The sequence below is a fragment of the Amblyomma americanum genome, chromosome 8 (genome assembly GCF_052857255.1).
Source record: "Amblyomma americanum isolate KBUSLIRL-KWMA chromosome 8, ASM5285725v1, whole genome shotgun sequence".
NCBI lineage: Eukaryota > Metazoa > Arthropoda > Arachnida > Ixodida > Ixodidae > Amblyomma > Amblyomma americanum.
The window spans coordinates 19,214,730-19,242,295 of record NC_135504.1 but is presented as its reverse complement, the minus strand read 5'-3'; the positions used below and the strand labels follow the sequence as shown (position 1 = coordinate 19,242,295).

The following is a 27,566-nucleotide window of genomic DNA, read 5'->3' as shown; positions in this document are numbered from 1 at the left end:
ATATTCCATTGAAAATCGCGCTTGCAAGACGCGACATGCCATGTACACTCCTCCAGGGAACACGAAAATGCCCCCTTGCATAGTCGCCGAACTAACAATTAAATCTGGCAAGACCTTATCCAACCTAACCTGACACACAGTTCGCAGAAAGGGGTCATTCACGTCCCGAAAGAACATAAATCGATTCACCAAATGGCACAAATGCAAATGCGCCAAACGTACTCCTCCAAAGCGGACACGATGAAACATATTGGTTCGCCGTGTCCGCTCCCAAGTGCTTCCCCATACAAAAACCGCAAAAACCCGGTGCAACTTCTGCACATTGACTCGAGAACAATGAATTGCTTGCATAACATACCAAAGGTTGGTTACAAAAAATATGTCACATATTGTGGCACGCGTGAAAATGGACCATCTGAAGCCTTTTATCCTGTCGGCCTTCTCACGCACTTCAGCGACTTCGCTATAATTATCCACACTGTCGCGATAATTCTCCAGCGACACTCCTAAATATTCTACTGGGGTTAGCGTCCAAGTCATGATCGCGAAAATTGTTGGGGTTGTGGGCCAGTCGCCGTGCCAGAACCCCAAACATTTAGCCCAGTTCACAGCAGTCCCGCTCAGAGAACAAAAGTCTTTCAGAGTTTCAACCACAACACGAACGCTTTCGTAGTCAGCACAAAATACGGCAATGTCATCTGCATACGCGAGAATGCGGACATCCGCCGCATGCAGACGCAAGCCATGAACACTGCTGCTTTGAATTATGCTCAAACAAAAGGGTTCAATGTAAAAACAAAAGAGCAATGGTGACAGGGGGGGGGGGGGGGAGTATCCCCTGTGCGCCATGGCTACGCCCTGGCAAATGACTGATCCGACATTCACGTGCTCTAACAGAGAACAAGAGGTCACGTGGCACCCTGTCAAAGACCGTCTCTAGATCAAGCTGGAGCATTGCGATGCTTATATGTATGGCGTCCCAACACTCGAGTACAGACTGCGCTGTGTGGACGTTGGTATTATGGTGAGGGCCTTTAATACCCCAGGTCTGATGTGGGCCTACTAATTCTTACATCAAGTTTGGAGTCGTTTAGCCAGAATTTTCATGAAGATCTTATAATCTACATTCGTCAGTGGCATTGGTCGGTAAGCGGTAACTTGTCGCAGTCTAGTTTCATCGTCGCTTTTTGGTGTTAAAATTGTGTGGGCTGTTAGAAATGACGGGGGAAGCACAACCATGTCATAAGCCTCATTAAACAGCGTAGCGAAAACTTGCGCAAAATGATTCTCGAATGCCTTATAGAGCGATGCTACTAGCCCATCTGGTCACTTTCCAGGGTGGAGGTCTTCATGGCTTTCCGCACTTCTTCGGTTGAAATAGGCAGTTCTAACTGTTCTTTCGTTTCATCACTAAGCTTCGGCATTAAAGACAGGAAATGGGTTTCAAAGTCTTCGGTTCTTACTTTGGTGTAACCAAAAAGCCCGCTATAGTATTCATAAAAGGTCCTCTCTATATTTGCTATATCCGAGTAAATTACACCGTTCGTCTATTTCCAGTATGCCATTCTTGTGGGCATGCCTCTTTTCCAAGCCGAGAGCCCGTTTTGTGGGCATTTCGGCCGCTATCAGGCGTTGTGCTCTCGCCCTCACGATTGCTCCTTAATACCGCTCCGTATCTATTGCCTATAGTTTCCGCTTAACGGAGCGAATTTCTTCCATGCATGCTCCTGGCTGCTTGCCTTCTTGCGCTGTCAAGAATCTCAGGTCATCTCTAAGCATAATTTCCTTTACTCTTTGTTTTTGCTTTACATCGCACGATCGTTCAATAGCTATCATTTTCACTGCCTGCTTAAATATTTCCCACTTCACTCCAAGAACTTCATTGTCCTCGATTTGCAGTTAGAGTATCGTCAACCCCCCCTTCCCCTACAAGTTCCATAAAGATATCTTTCAGCAGCTTCTCATTAATTTTCCAGTTTTCCCGCACGAATTTGCTTTTCGTTCCTTTTATTTTCCCTACATGGAAGAAAGCCAGACATGGTCACTAAACGGCACTGGTTGTACGCGGTATTCGCCGCAGGATTGTATCAGTTCGATAGATACGCACGCCCGATCCAAACGCGCTACACTCGTTCCATGGAAATGGGCAAAAAGAGCGCCAGAACCGCACCCGAGACAATCGCCCACATCTTCGAGATGACAGCGATCAGTTACGTCACTCAAACAGTCAGTACTCGCATCTCTATAAGAAGTCGAACTGGTCTTGTCGCGTGCCATGCTTACGCAGTTCAAATCGCCAAGTAAGACGACCAGACGGTCTGTATTACAATAGTTCCCAACTGTCTCAAAAAGTTTTCCCCTCTCTTCCACGCTAGTGTGCGCGTAAATACAGATGACGCGTCATTCCAAACCAGCAAATGTCATGTCAGAGAGAATCCATCGACCGAAAATCCACAATCGCACCCAGGGACTGGCGGATCAAAAGCATGCACCCTATCGAAGTACCCACCGCATGAGACACGCAAACATCGTATCGGCTGCTGAACGGACGCACCATACTGTAGGTCTGGTCTTGACTCGATTTTGGTTGCTTGTACCAGTAAAATATCCAATTCCTGCTCAGTCACGAGTCGTAGCAGCTGATTTTGCCTCCTCCTGGATGAAAGACCTCTGACATTGAGCGTGGCTACGACGAGGTGTCTTCCAAAATCCGTTTGGCAAGACCAGGCCACCAGTACGGCGCTTACCTTTGTACGCACAACGTCGCGCCGTCCCGCCATCATTAGGACTTTGAGTCGTCGTCGCAAAGAAGCGGCGACGATCGTTTCCCGCTGGTGACACGCTGCTTTTTCCCCTCGCCGGGGTCCCGCTGGCTTTGCAGCGGACGTTGTATCTGCTCCGGGCTCATTGCAGCGACGTCATCGCGGCGCCGTTCAGCAGCAGCAGGGTCGACATCCATGTATTCCCCGTTGCCTTTTTCAGCGGGGCGTGGATATCCTGCGGTGGCTCGGTAACCGCGTTCATCACTGCCGACTCGGGTGGTCTGAGCGTTGATTCGGCAGTCGGTGGCGTGTCGTCTCCCTTGTCGTCGCGCTTCCATGCGGCCGTTAGGGTCTCGGCCACTGGGTTGGAGGCGGCCTGCTCAGCTTCATCCTCGTCCATATGCAGCTCACTGTTTTCGCCGAGTGTTCCTCGCCCAGCAGCTCGGGCGTACGACTTCGTGCCTGAATGCGTGGCACTTGGATACCTCGCAGTCACGCCTAATGTGGCCTGTGTTGCGGCAGCGGAGACATATCGGCGCACGGCCAGGCACGGCGACTAACACTGCCCCGTTGCCGATACGCATCTGGTGGGGTAGGCGCTCGAGGCTTGCACCTTCTCGTAGAACCAGCCGCACAACTCCAGTAGTCGAGTCAGCGTTTTCAAACCCGCCGGTCTTCCATCTATCGCTCGAGACTTCTTTCACTTCGCCGTACTCAGCGAACGCCCGCCTCAGAGTTTCGTTGCTCACGTTGAAGGCGAACCAATGCACCTTCAGCCGCACTTCGTGCCTTTCAGGGTCGAAAACCACGCATGTCTTCCCTTTAAGAGTGATATGCCCGGCGTCAAGCAGCCTTTTCTTGGCCTCTTCCCTGCGGAAGTTTACTAACCAGACGTGCGACATCTGGTATTCTCCGATACCGCCCACCTGTTCGATGACGCCGGCTTCTTTCATCGGCTGGCGGAAATCTTCAATCCTGTAAGGCCTTCCAGCGGTGTCGCAGTGAAGAACAACCACTGTTTTCAGTCCTTCTCCGGTACGCAGAGGCGGCAGCGCACTCCTGTAGTCTTTCAAACCGTCCAAAAACGATCTTCCGCGGCCAGCATCGGCCGTTTAAGCAGCTCGCGATAGAGCCAGCCATCCCCCGTCCTTTCACGACCGTGACCGGAAGCAGAATGACTATGCTATCGTCGCGGTGTCTCGTGTTAAACTGCAAAGCACTCTCGCGCTGTGCATTGCACGTCGTCATCTTCACCAGCTTCCATCTGCAGCACGATCAGATCAGATTGGCCTAACTTGATCAGAGCTTAACCTGAGTCTAATATCGTCGTCAGACTTGTCACCGGCCCAGCGAAGCAAAACCATGAGTCGCCCAGGCTAAACACATGCTTGTGCGCTTCTAGTCGGTTTAGCTACGCTAAAAACCTACCACTTTTTGGTCATTTTTTTCACTGCGCGCGCGCACACACACACACACGCACGCACGCACACACACAAATTGAAAATTGGTTGTTTGGGAGAGGAAATGGCGCAGTATCTGTCTCACCTATCTCGTTGGACACCTGAACCACGCCGTAAGGGAAGGGATAAATGAGGGAGTGAAAGAAGAAAGGAAGAACGAGGGGTCGTAGTGGAGGGCTTCGGGATAATTTCGACCACCTGGAATCTTTAACGTGTCTTGACATCGCACAGCTCACGGGCGCCTTCGCGTTTCGCCTCCATCGAAACGCGGCCGCCGCGGTCGGGTTCGAACCTGGGCACTCCGGATCAGTAGCCGAGCGCCTTAACCGCAGAGCCACCTTGGTGGGTGTCCACACAAGGCGGGTGTGCACACAACAGCACCACGCGAAAATATGTTGCTTGAGGCCGTTGACAACGATCCGACGTGTGCACACGCCTGAACTAGAGGTGGCGCCACTCTACACTGAGCGGCCAGCAGAAATAGTCCCGAGGTCTCGCGCAGAGTGAGGGGGGGAGGCAAACGCCCATAAACGCCGCAGAATCGCGGACACGCGACGCCTCGCGTCATCCTGTCGGGTTCACACGAGCAGGCAGCCTGCTCCATGAGAGACCGCCGTCCATTACGAGGCACACGCGAGGCGTCGCCGTTCTGCTTGCTCTTCTTTCGACCTCCTTTGTCTTCGGCGCCGTCCGTCGACGTCGTGAGCGCTCGCGTTTCCTCGCTCGGAACAAAACACGTCGTCGGTGGCGAGGGTGGTAGCCGACAAACGACGGAGCGCTCGCGTCGCGAACCAAGTTCGCTTCGACGCGTCGTCCTCCTCGGGTGCACCTTGCGACGCTAAAATCGTGCAGCGGGCTGCTGCAGTCATGGCGTCGAAACTCGCAGCGTTTTTTTTTTTGTATAAGAAAAGCTTCAGTTGTTGAAAGTTCGACAGAATAACGCCTGGTCTGGCAGGATCAGTAGTAGTAGTAGTAGTAGGTATAATAGTATTGTAGCAGCAGTAGTAGTAGTGTGGCGGTAGTAGTAGTAAACGAGGTATGGTGCTATGGTGAGGCTAATAAAGGAAATAATAAATTTGCCTCTGCACACGCCACTGAGTTTAGGAAGCTAGTAGTAGTAGCAGCATGACGAGGTATGGTGTTGTGGTCAGGCTATATAAAGAAATAAAAATATATTGCCTCTTCTTGCGCCTGCGTTTAGCAGGCTAGCAGCAGCAGCAGCAGCAGCCGCAGCAGTAGTAGTAGTAGTAGTAGTAGTAGTAGTAGTAGTAGTAGTAGTAGTAGTAGTAGTAGTAGTAGTAGTAGTAGTAGTAGTAGTGGTGGTGGTGGTAGCACACAACTGTGCTTGTGGCGGCGGTGGTTGGTGGGGTAGGTTGTAGTAGTATAGCGGCAAAATATAGCGATGGTTGTTTCAGTGGAAGATTTCAAAGGCGTGTTTCCGCCCCCCATTCTTTCGGAAGAGAAATTTTCCACGGAAAAGCGATAAAAGCCTCATTTTTTCCGACGAAGAAGGTCCAAGAACTACATTGCGCAAATAGGGCCACCCCCTCCAAGGGCGCCCGCCGAATCCGCGCCTAGATCGCTTGATGGGAAACAAACTGAATATGAATGGCTGCGGGCATCGCAACTGCCTCATTTCATCATCTCCCTCGGGACTTAGCACCAAACCTTGGCCAGTACGCCATTACGGGTCATATAATGTGCAATTTCAACACATAACAGCAACATCTGCCTCAGTGAAAGGCCGTCATGTGAACTATATTTCGCGACCGGAAAAACAAAAAGGCAGCCGAGATACGAGGTGATAGGATGCGACAGGTTATATGACTATGGTCTCAGTGTTTGACATCTGGAGACTGCACGTGCACTACGAGGTATGCCTTAGTGAAAAGCTCCGGATTAATTTTGATTAGCTTTAACGCTTCCGGGCCTCAAACAACATTCCGCGTATGCATCTAAATGCGACCGCCGCTGACGGGATTATAATAATAATAATAATAATAATAGAGATTTATTCATCACAACGATGAAAAGGGCCGAGGAAAAAAGCCAGCAAGGCTTGACGAGCCCTCGGCCCCTACATATACAAAGGCATCAGCGGAACAAAGAATACATATTGTGCAACAGTATCACAATAACAAAATTAGTACTACAAACTTTTGATGCAAACACTGAATAAAAAGGAAAAATGAAAAGATTATAAAAGCAGACTAATTTTTGAAACACAGGAAATGTTTACAAAGGTCACGGATCGGCGTACTAATTATGTCAATATTTTTATGATGTAACGTGTTTAGGTGTTTAGGCAACTGGAAGGCAATCATTTGTAATCCGTAGTTTGTTCTTGGAGTTTTAGTCTGCCACGGGGAGTGTTGTCTAGTGTTATACAGCTTCTCGCTCGGCGTTAGGGAGGCCAGTCTCCCCAAATAATCAGTATGACGAAGTAGCTCCTTCTTATATCTCGAAAGCAGTTGAAAACTATAGATGTCAAAAATTTTCATAATACATGCATCTTCAAAGTACTGGTTTGTATGCTGGTTGAAACTAAGCTGGAATATGCACCTTATCGCTTTCTTTTGAAGTAGATAAATTTTGTCTAGATTATTCAGAGTGGTCATGCCCCAGACAAGGTGACAATAATTTAAATGGGACAAAAACAACGATTTGTATATGAGCTGTATTTGTATTCGATCCCGACACCTTGGACTGAGGCGTTTTGAATCAGACCCGGAGTTCGTTTGCGCAGTCGCTGAACCTTCGTGGGCACTGCACGCTTTTAGTGGGGCACAGTGCGTATAGCTGGCCGCTACTGATGATGCCGCGGCCGTTTTCGAGAACAGGGTCACCAGCACCATCCCACAGTGCGCCGACAGGCCCGTGTGCGCGCGCCAAAAACAAAAAGACGGAATGAAGGAAGCAAATTGGCCTCCAACGGGGAGCAGCAACATCGTCCGGGCTACGCGCCTTCCTCGCCTGGCTCTTGTAGAGCGAGCGCTGGCTCATCGGCCGAAGCGGCATCGGAGGCCGTGACGGTATGCGGGACTACCTCGCTGGCTCGTCTTCGTAGAGAGGCGTCGTCCAGGAGAGTCCGCAGCTCTCAATGCGGATGGCGTTCGAGGAAGTGAACGAGACACAGGTCTGGCGCGCGCTTCCCTAACGGTATACCGTGGCTTGGTGTATGCGACCGTTGTTGACGGTTTTTGAGCGGAAGCCGAATTCCGATAGAATTTATATATATGCTGGCAGCGTGTTTGAAAAGACCGGAAAAAACAGACGGCCACGGTGGGGTTGCTGGCAGCGAGCGGGGCCTGATAACTTCGAACGGAAGAGAGACACGTGCGGATGCCCTGTTTTTAAAATCCAGGAGAACGGTGGTGCAGAAAAACAATTAAGGGGGAAAAATGCTGAAAGCAGGAAATGACCAGGACACATTGGGCGCAGCTGCTGGAAAACGGTCGGGGAGGAGGAGAAAGCAGAAGAGTTGGAACGATGAAAGAAAAATAAAAGGAAGGAAAATGAACTAATGAGTGAAAATAAGTACAGCTGTTTCTTTCAAGCGTCTAAGTCATGCCTTCAACCTATTCCGGTTAGTAGTATACATTTTTGAATCGGTTATCATGAGATGGAAGGGCAACCGATGGTCGTTAACGGTAGCGTTTAGTTTAGTTTATGGGGCTTTACCGTCCCAAAGCGACTCAGGCTATGAGGGATGCCGTAGCGAAGGGCTCCGGAAATTTCGATCACCTGGGGTTTTTTAGCGTGCACTGACATGGCACAGTATACACGGGCCTCTAGCATTTCACCTCCAACGAAATTCGACCGCCGCGGCCGGCATCGAACCCGCGTCTTCCTGGTCAGCAGCCGAGCGCCGTAACCGCTGAGCCACTGAGCGGCGCTCGTAACGGTAACGGGCTGTATTCTAAGGGAAGGCAGGCGTAGCAGGGGGCGGCAGAAAGTTAGGCGCGGGCGGATGAGATTAAGAAGTTTGCGGAGATAGCGCGGCCGCAGCATGACAGGGTTTATCGGAGAGATATGGGAGATGACTTTGTCTTGCAGTGGTCATAGTCATGCTGCTGCTAATGTTGATTTGTTTGAGTGACAGTCTGTGCACTTCGTAAACAGCTCAGTAGACTTCCGAGCCTTTGATGCGGTAATTCTACAAAAATCAATCGGGATGACATGTCACTCCGATTAGGTCTTTTCTTAATCACATAAAGAACGTCGTCCGCGGAGCCTCAAGTTAGGCAGACTTTGGTCACAATTGGTGGTCTACATAGAATACTATCGCAAAGAGCAGGCTCATTTCACTACAGCAACGTACTATCAGGGACAAAAGTTTTTCAGGCGCGCACGTGGTCGCTTATCGAAGCCGATAGCACTTTTATCAGCCGGTGGCTGGAGGAGGTGAAGGTTGGACTAACGTGCTCTGATTTGTGGTAATCATATGAAGTGATCGTATTGTAAGACGTGCCACCCATGCCTATAAATCGCTTTTCGCGCCCCCTGGAGATTTTTCTCTTCAATTACATACCTACACACAAAAATTCTGGCAGGTGAAGTAGGGGCTGCTCAGGATGATGATTTTTGCATTCCTGGGCCCACCACTTGTCTCGCGCGACATCTGGCTCCTTATAATATGCGAGCATTTACGGTATACAGTCTTTCCCCGATGCTCATGGATCACCTGCTCTAGTGTATTTCGGTAGATTAACTTTGTGTCTCTCTCGTGTAAAATTGTACGACTAGCCTTCAATGGGCAAACCAACTGGTGCCCGCAGTACAGAAACCAGATGCGGCGCCAGCTACAAAAAAAAAAAAAAACCGAAACCACACCACCAGCCCCAACCCAATGAAAGCTGTGACGAAACCGCTCCATTGTAGCCACATCCCAACGAGAGAAGCCCGCTCCGATTGCGAAGGCGCCTGGGGCTACTTCTCCTTCGACCCATGCGAGCAGCAGCGGACAATCAGAATGACTCCGCGCTACAAAGACAATAAGCGGTATGTACGAAGATGACACTCGAACCAATGAGGGCTCACTCGAGTCAGCGCTGTGATATACAGCGGGGAAGACCGCGGCCCCGTGGTGCTCTAGATTCGCCCCCAATCTCCTGATTGGTCCGCGGCCTCCGGTCACAGGTGCTCAATTTCAACACCGCCGCCTTCGGCCGAGCAGCAGAAGTATATTGCGAATATCGTTAGCGCAGATACAGGCAATCGTTAGCGTCTGGACAGACGAAGGAGCAGAGGATGTACGCCAGAACAGGAGAGCAGCTGCGCGCGCAGCGCGGCCAGATGTGCGCGAACAGCGGAGTGAAAGTTGTGCGGGCGGGAGGAGGCGTGGGGCCGGGAAGCTAGGCCTAAACAGTGAGGCCGCCGCCACGGTTTCGATATCAACCGGGGGTGAGTGAGGGTATGCGGAGGACAACGGTCAGTCTCCGCTCTGTGAAGGGGAAGGGAAATCACGAGTGAGGAAGGAGGGGGTGGGTCTTCTTCTATCGGCGCTGGGGACGGGGGTGGGGGTCACCGCGGTGGGGTCAGCGAGCATTCTGCCTCTTCCTCAACCCTCCTCTCGCGTCCACTTTTCGAAATGGACGCCGCGTGCCGCTGACGACCTCGTTCGGTGTGGCCGGCGGTACGGGGGGTGGGTGTGCGGCACCGCTGTGGTGGGGCAGTTAAAGTTCGTTACAACGAAGCTGGCCATACCGAAACAATGCATATAACGAAATATGTGTAAGTCTGTTAAGGCGTCACGATGAAGAAAGTCTAGGCCGAAGCGGACCGAAAATTTATTCGAATAAAGGCCAACCAGTTCGGGGCTTCTTTAGCACGCGTGATGTGGACGGGACCAAAGCACCGGTTTGAATAAACAGGAAGTTCGAATTAAGCGAGTTCGAATAAACGAGATTCCATTGTATTATGTACCAACTCTTTATTGTCACAAAGTAAGATTTCACTTAAATTTTTCTAATTTACTCTAGCAGACTCCGATTTATCATTTGTTAGTTTCTTCTAATTAGTTGTGAACTTACGGTACACAAACTTCAGTTCTGTTTTATGAGAGTGATAATTGAATGGTGGACGTGTTGTGGCTGCGATATTGCTCAACTGTGACCACCGGCATGCAAAAGCTTTCTCTCTTCCTGAATATGCAAAAGTAGATAATTATCACCATCGTTATCGGCAGAGCTACGTCCATAGCAAGGCAAAAATAATGGGACCTAATATTCTTGCTTTGCCTCAGTCGCGGCCATTTCATTCTGGCCATGGTATCTGCTTTGTCACGCTATAATATACGGTCTGTTCTATAAGTTCTGCTTTTTAATGCGAAAGCAATTCTTGGCTCATGAATGGTGTCACTGGAAGCTGTGGACGGAAGTTGTGGACAGAGTGCATCCGCACGAACTGAATAAAAATAAATAAAACAGCGGCGTAGATGAGAATCGAACCAATCAGTGCCTCCGGCGAGCGAGATCGAAACTCTTCCACCCCGCCACTACGATTCAACGTACAGTCTTGGTTAAATGTCTTAAGGCCAAAGGCTTTTCGCTATTAAAGACCGAATGAACTCGAAATGTAAGCAGAAGGATTCTTCTTGAGGTAGAGAGGCTTCCTGTTTGACTTGTTCTAAGAACGTATACATTTCGCTGCAGCTGAACGCTGTGGCCTAAAGACTTTTGACGAAAACTGTACCTCCCTCCATTATCTTTTCCATACTTATCCCTGCTTTCTTTTCTTCACCCTTCATATCTTCCTATCCTTTTATTTCAGCCGACTGCTGATCACGTGTCAGATGAATACATGTATACGGCAGTTTCCATGTCCGGCACTGGTCTTCTTGCCTTGTTATTACTGCCGTCAGCAAACCACCACTACTCAAGAAATCGGCTAAGCAAGAACAGTAAGCGTGTCACAAATTCATTACAAGTCCGGCATAAACGATACAACCTAACGATATCACACGTAAAACGGGAGTCCTCGAATCCGAATCTCCCGTTAACGAGCAAGAGATGCACTTTCCGAGCTCGTCCCTGAAGAAAATTGCGTCCTTCGAGGAACGCGTCACGGATTTCTTTCAGGCGACGCTGGATCGCCCGGCGCGTGCACTTCGCACACGTCCCACGCCGATCACGTGATCACGTAATTACACGGCCAGCGGCGCGCGAATGTGGAACGCCTGACCCTACGTGACCGGGTGCAGCACTCCCCCACTGCTGCTGCTGCTACGAGGGAGGCCGAAAGAGAAGGGGGGGGGGGGGGGGTGCTATCGCATACAATTGTAATAACCAGTTCCAGAACACCGTTTCGCGCGCCCCTGTGTGTGCTGTACATGGGACCGCAGACGACACCGCGATGTGTGCGGAGAGCAGGTCAGGTCCCGAGCCGAAACGTCTTCAGTGTCGCACCGCGGCCAATCTTGTGCAGCTGGCGAACTCAATCGACGAGGGGTGGCTTGATATATGGCTGCAGACTGACACTGGCATGTTGCCAGGCTTGCCTGCCATATATAACGAGTGGGGGCAGGGACAAGACGTGGAATAGAGGTCGACTTTTTTGCGACCTGTTGGGACCGCTTGTTCTACAGGCTCTGCGTATGGTTGTTAGTTGCTTAATATGATATAGGTCGCCTAGTTGGGTATTCAGGTGGTTAGTCGCATCGTGGTATTCGATCGCTCACTCATTCCCTCACTCATATGTTAGTGTTATATGCTTGTGAAGAAATTGGACCGCAAAAATGTAGAGGACATCAGCGTACGATGGTTGGTTAATCTAGTTGTTTAGCAGACCACGCCCGGTGCCATAAGTAGCCAGATTTTCGCTGTTGTATTCACACAGCCGTTTCATTCGATGCAATGCGGCGATATTAAATGCACTCTGCGTACTCTGCGTACAGTGCTGTGCATCTTTATCGTAGAGGCTTAAAACTTTTCCCGCCTCAACTGTTGGCTCGTTTGCGCTGAAACAGAGCACGGAGCTTGCATATTGCGGTAACTTTTGTCTCGTAGTAAGTTTGACGACGGTGTTCACCTGCTTCAGCGGTGCATCATGCGCGCCCGTAATCGTCTGCGCCTGTGCAGACGGCAAATAACGCTACCGCCGCTCTTTGGCGGAAAACATGGCGTTGACGGTTTTCGGTCCAATGATCTCGGCGCAGACGATTTAAGACTCGCGTCATGCACGGCCGAACTAGGTGAATACCGTTGCCAAACTAATTACGAGACAAAAGTTACCGAAATATGCAAGCTCCACGGGCAGTTTCACCATAAACCGGCCAGCGGTTGAGCCGGGAAAATTTTTAAAACTGTATACGATAAAGATGAACAGCACAGTGCTCTACAGTGCAGTTTTCTAGTATTAGCCAAAATCTTTCTCCGCCTAACAGCAGCAAACTTGCGCAAGTTCATGTGTCCGTATGTGTCCCGGTAAATTCCTGCGACCACTGCTCCGCGTAGCTTCTGTTTATAAACAACACCTTCTGCAAAAGTATATCGTCTCTTGGTACTTTCCCACGAATAGTAGACCTGTGTATATAGCATGCAGTCAACGAAGTTATCGAGACAAGATAGTAAAGTAGAATGATGGCTATCACGGTTTTCGAATTCCTGCTAGAACAGGTGGAACTGGAATTAGTACATCGTGACCAGCTCCATTTAACTCCTCTGCGAACGGATATGAACTTGCAAAACTTCCTGCAAACATGCATATACACGTCTTCCGGCTCTTAGAGGATCTAGAATCCACTGGAATTTCACGTGATATTGTCCACGTGACCGTGATAAGCAACTATCGGTTGCAAATAACTTCGCCTGAGAGACCTGCGTTAGTAGACGTCGTCTGCTGCAGCTTCTAGCTCTGCCGGTAGCAGACGAGCGGATACGCCAACGCAGCCGACAGTATCACCAGGCCCAGGAAGCATAATGTTTCTCATACATACTTAGGGGTTAAACTGTCGACGCTGAACTTCAATCACCGCGGGAAATCCTAGAACATGTGGCTTGGTATTTAGCTTGGTCAGTTTTGGGCTGAAAACATGGATTCAGTCGTAACAATACAACTTTTTTCGAGGCAAACCTAGAAAAAAAAATGCTTTGCTGATTTTTATACGAGCCTATATTCAATACCAAACATTCGCTTGCGCTAAATTTGTTAAGGAGGGGGAAAAACGCTCTATTATAGTGGGGTGCATCGCAGTTACGGTGGACAGACGTAGCCGTGACTCCGCGGCGGAATCCAAGTTTTCGGGCCTACACTAGCCAAGCCAAGTACAAAACCGCATCTTCCCGGCATTCCCACTGCGGATAAAGCTCGCATAGACGAACTACTACGCGAAAGCCACTTTACTTCTTCGGCAAACACAAGTAAGCTTGTGTAACCTCCTGCAATCACGCGTGCCCACGTCCGGCCTTCCAAGAATCTCCAATCCGGAACTCCCACGTGACCTTGTCCACGTGACCCCCGCTTCCGGCTGCAATCTACGTCATCTGCTCTAGTGGAAATCGTCTGCTTCTCCTCTGCCAGTAGCAGACGAGCGCGTACCGCACGCAGCAGACAGCATTGCCGAGGCCAGCCAGTGTGTGTAGGGAGAGGAGAGCGTTGCAGAATTGAAAGCTAAAATAAAGCACAAATAAAGAAAGACGGGAGCGGGAAGGGGGGGGGGGGGGGGGAGTAAGTGTACGGGGCGAAGCGAGAAAGAAAACAAGCGTGGCGACGAGGGGGGAGCCTTCATCTGCATCGAATGGTTCCCATGCCGCGTGTCGCTCCTTCGAGGTCAAACGGGCCACGCTGCAACAGAACGCGGGTTGCGGGGACGTGCCTTGCAATGCTGACCCGCCACACGAAGGATGGCAACAGTTACATGGGCGGCAAGAGAAATTTACGCCGCCATCTTCTTACCAGCGCGCGTACTACGTAACGAGGAGAAAACGTGAGAAGTGAACCACGGAAGCGATCCATGCCTTGCATCTCGGCTGGAGAGCTCGGTAAGGAAATTAAACAGGAGAACAGTACAGGGTCACAACACGGTCATAACTTTTCCATCTACACGAGGTCAGCGCGTTGGGCAATAGGAGCGCGTTAGTGCAAATCGGTTTGTAAATGTTGTCGTACACCGCACAGTTTGAACGGTGCCTAACGGGTAACAATGTCTGGGTAGCGCCTATTCAACTGGGGATTTTTCAAAAGTGAATTGACGATCTACTAAGAAAGAAGATGACAAAAACTGCAGAGGTAAAGACAAACTACTCACGTTTACATATGTGGCCGGATGTGTATAGTTTCGCAGATGGTGCAATCACAGAGATGCGAACTAAAATGCACCCTAATTCGTAAGGACAGAAATCAGAAAAAAAAAATTACGTTCTGCATAGAGTCTGGCGAGAAGCCACTAGATTGAGAAAAAAAATAAAGATGTATTCGGCGCCTTCGGATTTTGTTCACATACACGCCGAAGCAATATTACAAATAAGTACAAATATACAAATAGGTACAAGCATTCCCCTGCCCGGTGCTCGGCTTCTTTAAGGTGAAATGCTTGGAAAATGGGTCTTTGACCCCACCTTGAGATAGGGAAAAACCTTGCGCCATGGCGTTCTTTGGCCACAGATGCCATTGCGCCATAAAATTCATCCTCAGAAGCCAACACTCACCGAAACCGAGGAGCAAAAGGAATTTTCTTAATTTGTGGTGTTAATTAATTTGTGATTAACAGCGTACTTGTTATGTCTTAAAGATAACTGATAAGAAAGCAGAAGAAAAAACAACCACATGCTTCCAGTGGGTTCTGAACCCAGGACCTCCGAATTTCGTGGCTTCAGATCCCACCGGCGGCATGTGGTTGTTTCTTCTGCTTTCTTATCAGTTATCTTTAAGCCATGTTATAATTACACTGTTAATTTCGAATTAATCAGCACCACAAACTGAAAACTTCCCCTATGCCCCTTGGTTTCGGTGATTGTTGGCTTCCGTCATGCAGGAAGACGGTAGGTGGCCCAGAGAGCAGCCGAACACGGAAGCCTGTCGCAAAGCTGTAGCGCCGACCCCCGCAAAGCAGTGTTGGCTGTTTTCCCGAATTCTTTCCTGAAGTCTCCTGTTGCGTTCCTATCCATGCATGCAAGCATACGGCGCACAACAAGAAAGGCTTCCCAGAATGCATCGAAGTCCTTCAGCCGAATCCCGCCGCCTTGCGCACCACGACTGCCTCGTGCCTCGGTCCGATCTTCGAGCACGCACGAACCCATCTTTTTTTTTTTCATTCCTTAATGGAGAAGTCCCCGAGCAGTGTGAAATTCAGCTGCTACACGCACGCTCACGATACCCTTGAGCGAGAGCTACTGCGTTGTATGCACTACCCATGAAGTGACGTTGTATGCAGTACAGCTGGCGTACCTGTAGAGCTTGAAACGCTACCAGGTGTGTATATACGACAGAGCAGCGCTCATTCATGCTGTTGTCCACACGTATTTTTGTGAAATCCCATATCTTCTTACAAACCCGGAACATGCGGAATAGATCAGTTGGCTTTTGTCCGAAACATCAGGAATAGACCAGTTGGCTCTTGTCCGAAGCATGAGGAATTAGACCAGTTGGCTTTTGTCCGATTAACGGAGGAACCTCTCGAGGGTCTTGAGCTGACCGCCTTTAGGGTATTCTGTTTGCTTTTCTTCCGTTTCTTTTTAAACTAACCTAATTCTTTTCTTTTTTTTAATTTCGTGAAGGCTAAACTCATCCCAATATGGCCAACGGTGAAGAATAAACCCGACAGCGGGCCCTATCGGACATTGAGCATATAACGCTAGGTACTTCGGTTATCCGAACTATCACGTCGTAATTGTCAACGCCGGCAAAAGACGTCTCCTGCCCATAAGAGCAGAGGTGAATAGTTAGGGGCCGTCGATTTTAAGAAGTCATTGAGCCTCTAAGGTCACCTCTCCTGTTTTGGAATGTGACCGCCATTCGTACGCTGTTCCATACCTAAACGCCGATGCAAAGGAGCAAATTACTCCCACAAAAGCTTATCCTTAGGCACCCTACAGACAGACTGCAGAACATTGCCTTTGGAGTTTACAGGATATCAGACAACGGATAGCGTGTATAAGCCGTAAGGTCTTGGACTGTACATAGACCTCGAGATCTTTTTTTTTTAGAATTCCGTCTATAAATGACCAAAATAATGTGGCTTCTTTAAAGTCTCACAAAAATTCTGTGCACAACTTACTATAACCCACAGGTGCAGTGACGTACATCCAATCATTCACGCGTACACTGCATACGTGAAGCAGACTAGCTTTTAGTATTGCCGATTCCACGTCTGCAATCGCGAACATCTATGCGTTCACTGCTCAACGCCTTTATTCGTAAAGTTGAACGCTTCTCAACGAACACCACAAGAAGTCGTCTCAACAGAATCCCTAAATTAAAATGCATTATACCGACGCGGTGGTTTAGCTCCTAAAGCAAAATAACGGAAGACGCGGTGGCCTAATGGTTTGAGCATCCGCCTCGCATGAGGGAGGTGCAGGGTTGGATTCCCAGTGCTGCTGTGCGCACCTAATTTCAATGGTTGAAAAGCTTCACCTTAAATTGTGCTGGACTTTTTTTGTGTGCGTAAAATGCTTAAAAAAACGGATGTTTGATCCCACATCGACTAAACCAAACACGTTACGCATGGCGCTCCTCATGCAAGCTGCTATTGCATGCGCCTATAAAATAAATCCATCATCACCAAGGCTCAACATTTTATAACATGCTCACTAATTCAATCGCTCTCACAGTCTCTCTACCCTTACATAATGCAGCGAACGCATTGATCATCTTCTAGCCACGCACCATTCGGGCGTCGAACCCGCGACCTCGGCTTTCTTAATTGCATCACCGTCGAAAGGGCCAACTGTGATGCCCGACCTTGTCAACGACGTCAGCTTCCCCTCCCACAGAGCGCGTCGGTCTCGGATGTCGCTCCACCCAAACCGAACTTCACAGGTCGCTGGCCAGACCCAAGCGCGGGTGAACAGCAGGCGTCGTCGCTGCAGGGTGGAGCACGAAGGGTCGAGATGACGCCCCAACCAAAGACAAGGCACGGCAAGAAGAACAGAGAGATGAGAAAGAGAGGGGCGATAACGAGAAGAAAAGAATCTCACGCCGAGGCGTCCCTCTAAGTAGACACGCTCGATGACGACAAACCCCCCGCTGCACAAGCGCCATCTATCCCTCCGGACACCGCCCCTGATACCGGGAACTCAGTGAGGCGTCAGCGCGCCTTACTACACGGGCGTCGCTCGAGACGGCGTCGGACGTGGCTGGTGTGAGCGACCCAAGACATCCACCGCCTGTCCCACCCGTATTTTTGTTTGGTTTTTTTTCACTACGACAGATCTGTATGAGGGCTTTCTTTTGATAACCGGCGTCGTCGTTTGCGTCGTGTTATGTCGTAATACAAAAACCCGCGTTGCTGACAAACGAATGTGCTACCCAGGTGAGACTATGGTCAAAGGGACAAGAATGAGCAGTCTGTTGTCACGTAGAAAAAAAAAAGAGACTCGTGACCCAAAATTTGAGCAGATAGTCTCGTTTGGAGAGGGGCATGAAAGTGATACAGGGCCCGTATAATAACCCAATTCATTTTCAAATTCTTATCCTTCTTTTTATTTTTGTTCTTGCTTCCATTAAAAGCCAGCGATGGCGGGAACTGCAACGTCGTTTCAGCCAGTGAAAGATAGCGAAATAAAAAATGAAAGAAGAATAGAATTACAAAGGAATTACGTTATACCAGGCCAGGTATCTTGCCACTTCTTTACCTTCAAGGCGAAAATATATTTTTTTCTTTTTCCACAGAATGAGTTTTACGTCCTGTCAATCCACCCGTTAAGGCCGTTCGGCCCATCACGGGAACAGTGCTAAAGTGCAACGTAATGAAGGTTCGAAAGACTGAATGGAATCGGCCAGGCGCATGGAATCAGCGAGGTGAAAGTCCACAGTCAGGCACTATCAAATCAGTGACACCATTCGATCCTGATTGTGGACTTTCCCCCATATGTTGGAACTTTTGTGTTTTGCTCGCCTTGTTTCCTTTATGTCGCTGCCTTCGTTCTCGCAATAAATCGTTTTGTTCCAAGTCAGCGAATGTGTTCTCTTCACTCGCGTCTGTTAGCGCTATTCAGTTGTTTCCATAGCATCTATATGTCTTTGCATAGCGTTTCTCTCTAGACTAGTAGTAGCAGTAGTTCTACGGTATAGTGCACGTCTTACACTAGACGACGAACCAAAACAACCCACATCACAACTCCCTTCCAGTTAATTTTTTTCTTCATCGCACCTTCCCACCTGTATTCCTTCACTTGATCTTCCGAATATCAAGCTCCCAGAATACCAGTCACTTATTGTTCCAATTCTTTAGGAACTACAGAGTTCCGTGTAGTGTCTTACGCTCGTGTGTGTGTGTATGCGTGGTGTCATACATCACTCCATCAGAAACGGCGGATACAGCGCAGCGCATTTCGTCCGTAGATTTCATTGCGGCCGGTTGTGCCAGTGTGTGCTCGTGCGATGAGCAGTAAACCATCAACACCCTAGCAGTCCCACACTTAAGCAGTCTTAAATGCATCTGCGGATTTTTTTTTCTGTTCACATATGGTGCAACAGACCCGGCGTGTATTCCGTGCTTAGTAAACAAGCGCGTACACCCCGCATAAACCCGTAAAGCGGTCACTATAGGTACGGCCCTCTTCTGGACAGGGTGTTTGCCCTGCGCCCCACCAGCTCGTTGGTAGAACACTGCCCCCAAGACAGCGTCCACGATAAGGACTCTTGAGGTTCGCGAAAGGCGCGTTCAGAGACCCGTCAGACGTCTTTGCGGTATCCCCTTCTTTCCAGGTGTCATTCGCTTGCTCTCTGGATTCCCATTCATACTGTGAGCACAGGTATATTGGGAACTTGCGCTGAAGTTTGCGGTGCCGATTGCAGCGCCATAACACACTGCCTAGCGAGAAGAGCAAGCAGTTTTGGGTAGTACTCTTAGTACTTTTCCGCGCCACCTTGAGGCGCTTATTGGCGTGAGCCTCCGCGCTCTGTCGAAGGCGCACGTGCCGTGCGTCAGCTATCTGGGCTACGCCGAGAGAAGCTAGGCAATGAATGCTGTCACCCAAACGCGGGTATCTTGAGTGCGCGCATTCGCGCTGACGCTTTCAACAGCTTATCTTATCCCTAGCCCTTATGTTATCTTATCCTTATCATGTCCTTAACACTCATCTCGCACGCCACGAGTAGATGCTGCTGTGGGTTTGTGGGTGTGTAGTTGGGCTGTTGACATGCAGGAGGTAACGGGATCGAATCCCCGTCGAGTAATAATAATAATAATAATAATTGGTTTTTGGGGAAAGGAAATGGCACAGTATCTGTCTCATATATCGTTGGACACCTGAACCGCGCCGTAAGGGAAGGGATAAAGGGGGAGTGAAAGAAGAAAGGAAGAGAGAGGTGCTGTAGTGGAGGGCTCCTTAGTGGCGTCTGCGTTTTGATGGGGCGCGGAATTCAAGAATTAGTGCACGTGTACCGAAAATTTGGTGTACGTAGAAGGGATACTGTCAGAAAATTTGAGACCAACAATGAATGTATTTCCTCAATGTACAATGATGACACCCAGTAAGTTTCAACTGCAAGCATTGAGTGGAACGTCATTTAATATGATTTTCCATGTCGGTTGGCGAGCAGCTAGCTTCGCATTTCCAACTCACAGCTGGCGCTATAAGAACAACGGTTCTCACTTCAAGTGAGAACCATATATTGGTGTAATGAAATTGTGTCAGGTCGACTATCCCCACATAAATACGCGGGACACATTGTAGACAGATCCCACTGTCCGGCGACACGGATAATTAACTTTCTATCGCTCATCTGCCCACCAGTCAAAGTGCTTTTGAAATTCCCGGAGGACACTGAGCTTCTGGGGAAATGGTGCCAGCCTCTATTGCTTACGCTGTGAGGGACAAAGCTATGGCAGGACAGGCAAAACAATGGCTGAGATGGTCAATGTACAAGGCTAATCCTGCCTGCAACTTAACCTCGTCACCACCATCACCACCACTGTCCACCTGACGAGGGCGAGATTTTTTTGTTACGAGATAACACTCCGTCGTGTACGGTGACATCGCCAGCCCTACAGCAAGGCGCCTACACTCCTACACGGCTGCTGATTTCGATTGATTGCTTACTTTTTAAAATGGGGCCGACACGGAGGCTTATTCGTGAGAGAATGAAGTGGGGGCAGGGAGATTACATTTAACGGTCAATGCCTGCCTCACGAACAGAGGTACAGCAGCAGAGTGATTCGGACCGAGAGTCGCTATGTGGTCACGTGTGTATTGATGTTTTTTTTTCCTGACTTCGTAGTACCCGTGGCAGTCTCACAACATGTGTTCTTACTGTTGGGTGGGCCCACGCGTACCCAGCATGCATCGCTGTGTAGCGAAGTCGCTAAAACGCTCTGACCTTTGGCGCGCAGCGCCACGTCCTTATATGGCCGGCCCCGATCCCGGGCGCGTTCTCGCTAAGACCGGCGCAAGCTGTCGCTACACGGCGGCCCCACTTATAGAGCGAGACGAAACAAAAGGAAGGGGGGAGCCGACGCCACGTGAAGGATCTGGGCCAGGCGGAGGCCGTTCACTGCCGCCGCCGCCATATACACTGTACATGCGTGTGTATAAATATACAAGACGCACACATGTTGCTCGTGCCCTTCGCCTCTGCGCCCGCGGATAGAAGATATACTCGTGGCGGTCAGTAGGCATTCGCGGGCGACTCGCTTCGCTGTCGACGGACTTGCTTGCTTGGGCGAGCGCACGCGAGCTAACACGTATATGTGTGCGTGAGCGGGAAAGGTGCGGCCGCAGCTCTCAATCAATCCGCGCGATGACAGGACGCAGGGAAGGAGGATGATAAGTGAGGAGGAAAGTGAAGAGGAATAGTGGGAGGGTGAAGGGGGGGGGGGGGGGTAAGAACTGAAGAAGATGTAAATGAAGAAACGACGTTGCAGAAGAGGCGCTCTTTCTGTCTCTGTGTCTTCCTGTGTTCGTTCCCTTGCGTCATTCAACTTTGTGATGAACCAACTAGCCCAACAGCAAGTACTTCTGCAGGCGCTCTTTCTGTCCCTGTGTCTTCCTTCCTGTGTTCGTTCCCTTGCGCCATTCAACTTTATGAAGAAACGACGAGGGAAGAAAGAAATGGACTGAAAAGAGAAAGACGAGATGAAAGAGTGAACGTTGAGAGGAAGCGAAGAAAGATGAATAAAAAAGGGCGCAGAAATAAAATACATGGTGAGAGGGGAAAATAGAAGGAACGCAGGAATTAGACGGCGAAGAGAGAGGGCAGGCGCAACGAAGAAGTGAACTTGGAGCTTAAAATAGAAGGAAGAAAGATTGAAAAACAGCGATGCGGAAAGAAAGACAGAAGCAGAAGAAGAGTCGCAGAGAAGTCGAAAATGAAGTAAAATGAAATGAAAGCAGACGTTAAGGAGAGGATAGTCGGGTGCTGCTAAGGAGGGAGAGAACATAGAAGAGCAAAAAATAACAATCAAAAGACAAGCGAACGGTCTGACAAACTTCAAGGAAATCAGGAGACTACGATCAGGCGAGAAGTTAAGGCGTATAGGACCGATGGAAGAGAAAAGATTTCGTGGATATGGAGATAGCCGACTGAGGCCGAGTTATGCCTACTTCGCAGAGCGGTGTCTTCTACTGTTCTACGGCGGCAAAATTCGGGGCTACTGCGGTGCCATCTAATAGCTATTCCTGTGCGAAGCGCAGAGCATTTCGATCCCGATTGCAAGTCAGCACTAGCGCGAAGCTTCCTCGGACAAATTCATTGCCTTCTGTCGCTAATCTGGCTCAAGAAACTCAAGGAGAAGCAATTCTTCTCTTGCTTTCAAGTGTCTCCGCTCTCACGTCGTAGTCGCTAGTAAGTTGTAGCTTGTAATGCATACGGCAGTTGACTGAGTTGAACAATAAAGTCGGCCGAGTGACAGTTAAAAAATCGAGAATGTCTCGCACTGACTTGTAACACACCGCTACTCTTCGCCACGGCCACCTTTGTATCTGCCTTGTGATAAACTGGGTTTCTCACGACAGAAAGCCAGTCTCGTGTGTCGTCTGCGCACTGAATGTGCCTGGGAGGCGGCATGACTACGCAAGATACACCATGCCGCATCACCCGTGTGCTTGAGTTGTGCCTTCGTGGGCAATGTCCATCACCTTCCCACAATATGCGCATGCTGTGTGGTGAACGTGACATACTGGTGGCAACCTGCAAAGGTGGGGTGCGCCACTGACGCTGTCGGGGGGGGGGGGGGGGGGGTATTAAGACACCTGTGAGGATAAGGTGGCTGCTACTGACACAGGACAGAGTTCATTGAAGATACGCGGGGGAGCCCTTCGTCCTTCCTGCAGTGGACGTATATATATATAGGCCTATGATAATGACGACGACATGACGTTTGATGTGTGCGGTATCTTTAATGTTAGTCCCTGTTGTACACAAGATAAGACAGCCAATGTGGCACAAGCGGGAGGAAGAGGGTACGATAAAAGGAAAGATAACGATGTTGGTGATGACTTTAAAGGCGCACTGGCAAAAAGTGCTCGAGCAAATATGCACAACGTAGGGCCAAAAAAATCATTCTGCAAGCATTGATTTCGCGTTCCCACACGTAAGCAGTCTTAAGTGTATTTGCCGATTTTTTTTTTCCAGAATTTCCTTGATTTCTTTTTTTTTTCACACATGTGTTCAAGACGCCACGATTTAGTGCACGCAGACACGTGAATGAGGATGAGATCGAGGAAGACATTTCACGCCCCCCCCCCCCCCCCCCCCCCCCCCCCCGGTGAAAAGTGAAGCGGGAAAATAATAGGCGAAAATACAACGAAAATGCGAAGAAATCATAAAAAAAACAACTGAGCCAAGAAAGGAAGTAGGAAGCACCGAGCTGGCTATATATCGCCCAGCGAACGATATGACACGGACTCGGTTTTTTATTCTTCACTGCCTGCTTTTTCGCAAGCAAGAAGGCTGGCAGGACTCGGTGTCTAGCAAGGTTATACTACCCGGAATATCGCGACAAAAAAGAAAACAAAGACGCCCGCGGTAAAAGAAGGCGAAAAAGGAAGGAACGACATCACCGCGAAGCATCCGCCCATTTTTATCCTTGCCAGACGCGAGCAGCAATAACGTTTTCGAAGCGCAAATCAAACTTTAATTTTGTAGTCTCCATGTTTCCCTGAATGCGGCCGAAAAAAAATTTCCTAAACATTTCACCTGATTTTTTTATTTCTTTCTCCACTACGGCACCTCATTCTTCCTTTCTTCTTTCACTCCCTCCTTTATCCCTTCCCTTACGGCGCGGTTCAGGTGTCCAACGATATATGAGACAGATGCTGCGCAATTTCCTTTCCCCAGAACCAATTATTATTATTATTATTATTATTATTATTATTATTATTATTATTATTATTATTATTATTATTATTATTATTATTATCTTGCACCTCCATGCATCGTCCATTTCCAAGCACGCTTTTAAACACACACACAAAAAGATGACCATAAAGTTGCAATAAAGAACTCTGGTCAATGGGATGAATTTCAAAGACAACAGAAAAAGAAACAAGAGTTTAAATTTGGATATAGGGCTGCACGAACTACTGCATTCTCGGCACGCTGACCCGTCTAGCGTTAAGTTTTTCTTAACTACTTTTTCAATAGTCGGTCCTCGTTATTATCCTCATTATCAGCCCATCTACGTCCTCTACAGGACAAAGGCGTCTGCCGTTGACCTCCAGTTGCAACCCTGTCCTGGTCCAATCCTTCGAGAAATCCCCAAACGTGGAGTAGATTTGTAATAAGGGAGTAATTACTCACTGGCATCCACCCAAGCGCAACCATACGGCTACAAAGGAAGGCTAACAGCTCTAGCAGAAAATTTGTAGTAGAAGAAAAATTTGTACTGGTCCGGGGTTCAAACCCGGCACCACCATGTGCACGGAGCGGTCGTACTACCAACTATAGCTAACCAGGAGAGCTAGCAGGTGGTAGGGCAAGAGAGAAGCGATCAACAACTCGAAGTAGGAACGGTGTCGATCCAGTGTTTAGGGGAATTCTTCAAGGTCGAGTAGATTTGTAGTGAGGGAGTAATTACTCCTTTATTACTCCGTTTCCTCTTTAGTCATACGGCTGCGCTTTGGTGGGTGCGAAAAAGTAATTGCTCCTTTACTATTAACTCATGCCTTGCGCCGCCGGCGGCCGCCTTAATTATGCCCGTGAACCTCCTAACGTCTAAACGTTGACAGGGTGAGTTCTTCTAGTAACGGCTGAGTTATAAAATGCGAACATGCTGCGAATAAATACGAAAAGGTCCTTTAAATGCCTCAGGAGCATCTGGACTGCACTTACTCTGAGCAGCATGTTAACGGGGGCCCACTTTGACGTCACGACACATTACTACGCCTACGCCTTTTCTCTCAGAGAGGGTCCTTCACAAAGACCAATTATCGTTTACGCTTTCACAACATTTCCGGTTACTTCGTGGTCTCGCGCTGTTTAAAATTTTCGGGTGGCACAACAACCACTCTTGTATATAGCCTTCTGAGATTTGAACTCGACGTAACAAAAGAAATGATTGTCGTAACGACTATGGCTTATGGCCTACCGAACAATCGCCTGTCGTCAGGACAGAGCTGTCTGTGTTGCGACAACAGACGCGCAATACGACATAAAATTCTGTCGTCATTCTACAAGACGACAGAAGTTCCTGTCGGATTCTGGGACCGACTCTGTCGTCACTTTGAAACAGGGCGCGACTTCCAAATACGAATGCAGACTCGCAAAAGCAGGTTGCACGCCGGAAAGGAGCGAGCAGGAGAGGCGATTCAGAAAGAGGATGGCAAAAAGAAACAAAAACAATAGAAAAACACCAAACGACGGAACATGAAAAGTAAAGAAACTAAAGCGAGAATGATGTAGCGTCTGACACCGGCAACGCGTATACACGAACAGGAAATTGAACTCTCCCACAGCGCCGCCACCATCACCATGCCTGCCTCCATCGAGGGCTAGGCGGCGACAGGAAAACAATCTAAAACGAGAAGATGACAGGCAGGTAGTCAGGCAGGGGGAAAAGAGGACGGGCCAGGAGAAACGAGACGGAACGGAGAAAGCCGAAAGTGCGTTCTCATCGAAAAGTGCGCAAACGCAGATATGTACTACACGACGACGAAAGGCCCGGAGAAAGCGAAAATTTCTCCCGACCCTGCTCGCCCAGCTGTTTGTCTAGTTCGGTGCAGCGTTAATTAAGCTAGGTATGTAAGTACGTAAGAGGTTGTGGCTAACCCGGGTCTGCATATTGAGAGAACACATTTGGATACTACTTATCACTCTGCCGATACATTGTTGGATAGGTTGCTGAATGAATGAATGAATGAATGAATGAATGAATGAATGAATGAATGAATGAATGAATGAATGAATGACGAGAGGGGAAATAGGCTTGCAACCGACTCCAGTGCTCACTTTATGGTAGTTGTATGTTGGCATCCTGTCGGTGCTCTGAGGCTAGCTCCCTCGTAAACTCAAACCGATTCCAGAGTTTCCGCAGCCGGTACAGGACACGGTTAATTGGATGCCAGTGTGGGAGTGGCCTTAACTGACCTGATGGTGATGATTCAGGCGTTCGAAGTTCACAGCGCTGCACACAACTATAGTGAGACTGCGGGGCAACCTTCCTCAGTTGGTGTCAAGCGAAGAAAAGCGCGCCAAAAAAAGAGGAAACAAAAACGAAAAAAACACTGGATGACAGCGGCCCAGCGCTATGCCGCGAAAGGAAACCGAGATTGAAGACGGCAGACAGCCAACGTGTTACAAGCGCCGAGACAGGAAGGAACGAATAGAAGCAAGAATCGTGAGAGGCGTAGGAAAAATGGCCGTGGCAGCCGGCGCGTATACGCAGTCAATCTCTGCCTGCTCAATGGGATGCCTCTGCAGTGGCCAGTAAGGAGTCGGGCCTCTTCCTCCACCTCCTCTTCTACTTCCTCCTTTTTTTTTATGCCTTCTTCTTTCCCCTATTCCTCTCCCATTTCTATTCGTGCTGCTCTTTCTCCCCTCCTCTGTCTTTCCTCCTCTTGCTTTCATCCTTGTATTCCCTCCTCTTGCTATCCCCCTCCTGTATTTCCTCATCTTGCTCTCCTCCTCTCTCTTTCCTCCTTTTCCCTCTTCTTCTGTCATTCTTCCTCTTTCCCTCCTCCGCTATCTCTCTCTCTCCTCACCCTTATTCCTTTTCATTCTCCTCATCCCTTCCTTTGCCCAGGCTCTGCTTCTTCATCTTTCTTCTCGAATTCTGGCTTCTATCTCTCCCCTCCCTCTCCTGCTCCAGCTCTTCCTCCTCCTCCTCATCCTCTTCCTCCTCCTCGGCTCCTGGCATCTGGGACGCCAGGAAGACGCGTAGGAGGCTGTACGTATGGATATATATACATACATAAACTCGGCTCGCTTTATTTCGTCTCCGCATTCGTCTCTGCCACGGGAGCGAAGAAAAACTCCGAATGCCGCGAAAGAGCGAGAGAGAGAGTTAAAGTAATGAAAGAAAGAACCTAAAAAGGAGGCCATCGGTGGAATGTTTTTGAGGCTTCCGGCTTCATTTGAATAAGAGAGCTCAAATGTCCAGAGAGTGTATACTTCGAGCGCCGTCTTCGCTTTGGTTTCGTTTCTGCAAGATTCACGTTTTAATACTCAGTATGGTGCGGGTTCGAGTCCCTGTCGCGACATGTGAGCGTGAGAAGGAACCTAGGCTCAAGCAAACAGAACGAAGGTTAAAAGCACGACGGTAGTGAGCATCCCGTTGCGCAAGTTGACGTTCCGGAAGGTTGGCCGGGTTTTTAAGAGACGACCAGCTTGGGTTATGGAGGTTAAAGAGCACGAGTTTTCTTTTGCACGAGCATCTGTGTAAGCAGCCGCGTCTCTCGTGTCGAGCAACGCTGTCTTTTTGGTGCGCCTGACTGCGGAAACGTGCCCCCTCAAACTCCTTTTTTTTTCTGATGGTTGGAAAAAAGACACAAATTTGGAGCGCCAAAAGCCACAAGAAAATAAGAATTAAATAACTGTACAGGTACAGATAGTAGCGCGGTGCAGTTTTTTACAGGAATGCTCGGAAAGAGATGGCATTTTTCGTAACAACGAACAACTGTATCGTTACTACATCTTTCATCACCCGTTCGCCCATCATTGATTCCCTGAGGCAATAAATATCGTTTAAAACAAAACAACTGTATTGCCCGAATAGCTGCATCTAACACCTACAGGTGGCGCTTCA

At 49.0% G+C, this 27,566-nt stretch overlaps 1 protein-coding gene and 1 pseudogene across 1 annotated transcript in view; both read right to left on the bottom strand.

Moving 5' to 3' along the window:
* Window positions 1–27,566, bottom strand: part of Sans (SAM_USH1G_HARP domain-containing protein Sans) — a 111,196-nt gene that overhangs the window by 9,034 nt on the left and 74,596 nt on the right. The window lies entirely within an intron of this gene.
* Window positions 2,905–7,240, bottom strand: LOC144101469 (uncharacterized; annotated as a pseudogene).